At 37.2% G+C, this 7,120-nt stretch overlaps 1 protein-coding gene across 1 annotated transcript in view; it reads left to right on the forward strand.

Annotated features, from left to right (window-relative positions):
• The window catches only part of LOC118735769 (long-chain fatty acid transport protein 4), a 62,572-nt gene that overhangs the window by 17,126 nt on the left and 38,326 nt on the right, over positions 1-7,120 (forward strand). The window lies entirely within an intron of this gene.

Here is a 7,120-nt window from a genome sequence, read left to right on the forward strand (position 1 = left end):
TCGTTGATTAGTCTGTTATTGCTAACAAACCACCACAACCTATTGGCTACGATAGAGGTATTTAGCTAGGCAGGGGTTGAGGGATATAGGGCGATACGATTTTGCTAGGGTTTTATTTGAGTTGGGTTTAAGGATAGGGCTGACGACTGAAGTTTTTAAATATTGGGGGATGTATGAATTAAATATATTATTGTACAAGTTGAGGAGTCTGGTTTTTGTTTGTGGGGGGACAGATGTCGAAGCATGGGATAGGAGATACGGTCAAGTCCTGGTGTGTTTCCTTTGAGGCTGTTTACTGCTATATGAAGTTCAGCTAGGCTTATATTTTCTTCGATTATGGCAGCGGGTGAATTAGGTGTGTTTTTGTATGAGGCGTTCAGTGCTCGTTGCTTGTTGTTGATGAAGTTTTGTGAAAAGTTTTCGTTTGACGATTCATGTGACCAAAGCGACGCCAATTCGTTGGCGATATCTTTTGGGTGTGTTGCTACTTGGTTGGTGGTGCTGTGCTTTGTTAAGCAGTGAATGCTGTGCGTAGATTTATGCCCGGTAAAGGTTTTTATGTTTGTCCAAATTTTTTCTATTGGTGTAGAAGGATTAATCTCTGCTGTGAAAATGAAATTCGCTGCTTTTTTGGCTACTTTGATTTCTCTTCTAAATAGTGCCGACGCTTTTCTAAATTTTATTATGTTGTCTTGGCTGATATTGCGTTTGAGAGTTTGCCAGCATTTATTTTTATTTTCTTTGAGTGCTTGTAGTTTTGCGTTCCACCATGGGACGTTGTGCTTTTGCCTGCTCGGGTTGCTCTGTGGGATTGCGGTATGGGCGCTCTCTAAAATAATTTTCCTAACATTTGCACATGCTTTGTTTACATTTGTAGATACATATCTATCTGACACGGTCATATTCTAGGGTTTTGATGGTGAAAAGTTCCCAATTCGCTTGTTTTATTTTAAATGCTGGTTTGTTTGTGTTTGTGGTGTGAAGTTGTTGGGGATGGATGCTTATTACAATGGGGAGATGGTCACTCCCATGTAGATCCTCTTGTAGTTCCCATTTTGCTGCGATGGCTATATCAGGGCTAGCAAATGACAGGTCAATGTGTGTAAATGTGTTTCTTGTAGAGAAGTGAGTAGGGGACCCATCGTTGAGGATGATGTAATTGGACTGCGTTAAAAAATTGGCTAATATTTTACCTTTATTTGGTTATTTTTAGGGGAGCCCCACATATTGTGCCATGAATTGAAGTCACCCGTCATTAGACATGATTTGTTGTGTGTATGAAGTACGTTTAGCAGGTTTGTTTGGTTAAAGCTTTGTGAGGGAGTAATGTATGCAGATATCACTGTGAACTTTGTTTTTGAGTGTATTTCTATGGCAACGGCATCGAGGTCGTTACCGATAGTGATTTGTTTGTGTTGGATGGAGTTATGGATGAGGACGGCTGCTCCACCGTAAGAGCTGGAAGCAGTGTTTGTTGAATAGATAGAATAGTTAATTGGTATTGGGGAAACGGTCGTGTGGCTTTATATGGGTTTTCTTGAAGGGAGATTACTTTTGGGTTGAATTGCTTTATTAAGATTAAGAGTTCGTTATAATTGTTTAAATAACCTCGAATGTTCCATTGCAAAGTTTTTATTGGCATGACTAATATGGCAAATATATATATTTTTTATTTAAAATGTAGAGTTGTAGCTGTGGTAGTCTTCTCCTTCGTGTAGAGATTCAGCGTCTTCTATGGGTTGGGTTGGGATGGTCATGAGTTTTTTCTTTCTGGTGTTGTATACGCTTTTTAATTGTGCTCTTTTCCGTTTTAAAATTTTAACCCGAAATATTTTTGTTGTCAGCTTCGTTGATTTGGCGGAAGTTGTAGGTAGCGCCTGGGGTTCGGTGTCAGAATTACTGGTTGACGACGTGTGGTAATGGGTTTTGGAACCAGTGCTAGTGGTAGTGGTGTTGATGTTGTAGGTTCATTAGTGATAGAGGTATTTTCTGTAGTTGTACTATTTTCGGTGTAAATTTGGGTTTGATTAATTTTTTGGTTGTTGGATTGTGGCTGCTTACGTACAGTGTGCTGGTGCCTCTCATTATAAATGGCTAAAGATGTTTTGCGGTCTACTTTGTTAATCGTTTTTATGGCACACACTCACGTACGTTAACGTGTCAGCTGACACGATCAAACTTATGAGAGCGCCATGTAAATGAAAACTCACCACCGTGTACGTGCGACGGTTACGCGTGCTTCTCTCTCTCTCTATCAACAGTAAATTTTATATGTTGCTACGTCAAACGGACACGGTGTACGTACACGTTGGTGAGTGTGGGCACCATTAGAATTCAACGCTGAGCGGCCGCCGTGTTGAAAAAATCGTTCAATGTTACAACGAATTAAACAGTGTAAAATTATATAGCAAACATCTTAAAAACATATATTTAGAAACGTAGTATTATTTTAAAATATTTTAGTTACTTTATCACATCAGTAATATAAAATATAATAAATTTGTTTGCAACTGCCACCTAACAAAGCGGCGTTAAATTTAATATAAGCGGCGTAAGTCTTTTCGATCAGCTGTTTAGGCTAAGCCCAAAACGTTGAGTTTAGGTAGCGTAAAAATTTTCCGCTGGAAAAAATGGCGGAAAGTTGCCAACTGTTGGGCTGAGCGTAACTACTCAACTGTGCGTTTCTAAGACAAACAGCCAACGGTTACCCAACAGCTACGACTTATGAACGCGCCCAATGGCTTTTTTTTATGAGAAAAGGCGATACGTTCAAAAGAGTGTCCGGGCTATTTGTTCTAGTCATGATGAGGTACTTTGGACCTAAACTACTAAAGCTTTCAGCCCTTGTTTTATCCCATTTTAAGGACGGCATGTTTGTCCTTGTTTTGTCCCGATCGGGGGGGGGGTCCCTTATGATTTTGTATGATTATGGCTAATATGTATTGCTGTTTTTTCAATGTCTTTTAATTGTGCCCAAGTGCGCTCGAATACAAAAAAAAAAAACTAAATATTTTTTCGACACTTAAGAGTCCAGAAGCAACAACAAAATACACGTAAATGTGTTTTTTTTTTATAATGCTATTACTTATTTCATATGCCTTGTTTTTCAGTTAAATAGCTCTCGTACAAATGGCTATGAATCATACTTGGATTTATTTTATTTAGTGTAAACTAAATCTTATTATGAATACAACAACAACTAAAACTAACCTTTTACCCCATTTTAGATTCATTGATTACTGTTTGTTTGGGGTAATTAAATTAACAAGTTAAATAAAATACATATTTTAATATGGTCACCAAAGGTAGTACTATTCAAGAAGCTTTATTTCTAAACTATTTTTGAAAAGGATTGCCACCCTTTTAAAATTCAAGTTCAATTTAATTAATTGGTTGAAAAAAATAATACAATATGAATATCAATCGAAAGAGATATAAGAAAGCTTTGTTTAGAAGAAATTTTTAAAGAAAGTTGCCACCTGTTTAAAGGCCAAATTAAATTTAAGCAATAAGTTAAATAAAATATTGCAACATTAATGCCAAACGAAAGAGGTTTAAGGAAGCTTCAATTCGAAAATATTTTTTAAAGTGGTCATCTGTTTAAAATTCAAATATGGACGCCAAAAGATATCTGTTTAAGAAAGCTATACTACGAAAACAGTTTTGAAGCCTATTTAAAAAATCAAATTCAATTAAGGTGAACATTTGCAAAATAGAGTATCTTTCGTCTTTACAGCAAATATTTTTTACGGTTCTAAAATTTCAGTCAATTTCCAAGTCTCCATTTGGAAGTAATGAGAAACATTACTCATCGTTGCTTATTGATACAAGGCAGAAGTTATGAATGGGCGTTGTTTCCTTTGTGCTTCTTATGGAAGCAATGTGAAAACGTTTATTAGTGTGTCGCTAACTCTGAAAAGGATACAGATATCGGAACTCACGCTAGTATAGTGTTTAAGTTTTTAGAATAATCTTTATTTTTAATCGAAAAAAAAATAAAAAATAAAAATCATGTAGATAATAATTATTTCTTATAAGCGAAAAAATAAAACTGAAAAATTATAATTTTTATTTTTTAAACTCATTAAAAACCATTGTAGATTACACCGTATGACAGTAAATTTTACACACAAAAAAAAATCAATATATTCGCGAAACTATAGCCAAAATATAGTAAAACTGCGTGTTTAATTTATCTCTCTAACGTCAGGATTTTTTTAAGGACTTAGAAATTTTAATAATATGATTAATTCAAAAAAAAATTGAATATATTATATATACTAAATTGTTTTACCATCTCTGGTTTTGTCATTGTTTGCGCGCGAGCCGCAGCTTTAGAAAAAATATTTTTTTTAAATGGTGCGCGGACTAAGAATCAAATCTGGGTCATACCGAGTATAAGTACGCACCTCGAGGTATTCGGCAAATTTGATCGAAAATTTAAATTTTGAAATTAACGAAAGATGAACGCTTATAACCCTACAAGCATAGATACAAATTTTGGATAGATCAAATTGAGGAGGCTCCGCACGATCTCTGGTCTACTGTGCCCTCGTATATCCCCACAAAACCTCGTTTGGCGTTAAAGGCTTGATAAAATCCTCCAATTTCAGTGCTGGCCGAGATTGAAAGTGCAAAACCTTTGACCAGACCTCACTTCTTCTTCTTGAATGACCTTGTCTCTGCCTCCTCCACTCCGAGGGCCAAACATTGACTAGTGTTCCCACTATCTTGTTGCAGCCAAGATATGCACCCACCTCGGCGCAGCAAAAAATGTGCGCCCAAGACTTAAAGAGGAAAGCTTCACATCGAAAAGTTGAAATCACAAGAAGACACAGGCATAGGCGAGCAGAGGAACCAAATTTTTCGCTCATTACGTACCGCCGTACGTCAGATTACAGCGAGCTCAAAAGTACAACTGGTACGATGAGGAGTGTCAAGGAGCTGCAGAAAAAAATATGCCGCCTACAAAGCCACGCTGCGATCGGGCGAACGCGAACGCGAACGCGAGCCATGTTGGGACCGCTATAGGGAACTGAAGAGGGAAGCGATACGTATTTGCCGCAATAAGAAGAGAGAGGCCGAAAAACGTGAGTGCGGAGTGCTTGAAATGATCGCCGACAGGAAAAGCGGCCCAAAAATTGTATCAGAGAGTTAGGCGACTTACGAAAGATTTCAAAACCAGGCGAAATCTTGTAAGAACCACCATGGCGACCTAATGACAGATGTCCAGAACGTGCTTACATTGTGGAGGAAACACTTTTCTACCCTACTGAATGGTAGCAGCACGGAAAGTTGAAGAGAAGACGAACCCGAGCCCCAGGCCACTTGACTATGATGAGTCACGAATGTCAATTACGCGGCTGAAAAACAACAAAGCTGCTGGGGCTGACAGCCTGCTAGCTGAGCTATTCAAGTATAATGGCGAGAAGCTGATAAGATGCATACAACACTCGTGAGAATAGAATCCACACACACCATCTATTTCTTGATTTCAAAGCCGCTTTCGACATCACGAAAAGAAGTTGCCATTATGTCGCGTCGTCTGAATTGGGTATCCCCGCGAACTTAATACGGCCGTGTAAAATTTCGTTGAGCAGTACCACCAGCTCCGTTGGAATTGGGAAAGACCTGTAAGGTGACTCCCTTTCATCTGGTTTCTTTAATCTGATGTTGGAAAAGATCATAAGAGTCACCGAACTGAACCGCTCATGCACAATACTTTACAAGAGCATACAATTGCTGGCCTATGCCGATGACATCGACATTATTGGTAAAAACAAGGGCTAGGTATGTTCTGCCTTCACGGAAATAGATAGAGAAGCAAAGCGAATAGCGATAGAGAATAGAGACGAAAAATCGATGTAGTTTCGCATTATCTGTCATTCTGCAATAAAAGCTGAATTTTGAAAAAATTTTACTTGTCACCTTTTCTTTCACCTTTAGGTAGCGATATGTTTTTTTCTCAAATAAAACTAGATTTTCAAATTTGTAATTTATATTTAAATCGTAATAATTATATTAACTTACTTTGAATTAATTTGAAAAATCTTAGCCACCTCTAAGGGGACTCGGATCTGCGAGCTCAGAACCAGAACAGGTAGTCTTTACTCGACGCCACATCCGACATTTGTACGAAAGGGAATTAATTCCGTTTTTTTTTCGCTTTGGCAGTTCAAAGGCAGATGTCGCTGAACGCTTAATTTGTTCGAAATTGAAGAACTGGTAGGCCATCGCTTTTACTAGTTAAAGAGCTGGTATTTTTACTGACTGGTTTGATTTGTTTTACTGCCGGGCGGCTTTAAAAGTTTTGATGAAACTTTGTATTCAGATAATGTTTTGCATTTAAGGTTAACTAAATTGCTCATACATATGTATCTCCGAGATTATTCGTATGAAGTTGCCACCTATTCGGAATCATTTAAATTTTGGCGTTGCCACCCATTTTCCGTCGTCTTAATTTTTTCTTCAGCAGATTAAGATACAATATTTACTATGAATGGGTCCTAAAAGAAAGCTCCTAAACAATGCTTTGCGATATAAGTTGTATCCCCAAGGATATTAGCGCCACTTATTTACGATTATATAAACGTTAACTAAAGCAACGAATGTGTATATTAAACGAAAGGGTTTTTTGAGAACTTTGATCCAGAAATATTTTCGTTGAGGGTTCTTTTGTATCGGCATACTTTTTATGGAAAGAGGTATTGGATTACACTTACAATTTTACATACAAAATATTTATAAAGTAAAGCTATCCAATTGACCATTATTTAATAACAAAGCGTTGAAAACTTTTGAACATTTTATGCACTCCGAGCAAAGGAGCAAAGCTCGCTTAGCCTGGTGCCGTTTTAATCGGTGATTAGTGAATACCCCTAATATTAAATGTTTGTAAGCATAACGAACTTGATAAGTAGAGAGCACTTTGCCATGCTCCATTGGAAATTAAAATGCAAATATTTAATACATAGTTGTACATAAATATGAACAAGAGCGAAACAAGATCTTTGATTTTAAAATTGTGAGTACAAACAGAGCTTTTGAAATATGTGAGATACTGAGAGGAAGAGCACAAGTTCAACAACAAGTTTTTTGTTGGCTCTTGAACTCTTGAAGC

Source organism: Rhagoletis pomonella, unplaced genomic scaffold (assembly GCF_013731165.1).
Source record: "Rhagoletis pomonella isolate Grant_MI unplaced genomic scaffold, Rhpom_1.0 Rhpom_scaffold_00003, whole genome shotgun sequence".
Classification (NCBI taxonomy): Eukaryota; Metazoa; Arthropoda; class Insecta; order Diptera; family Tephritidae; genus Rhagoletis; species Rhagoletis pomonella.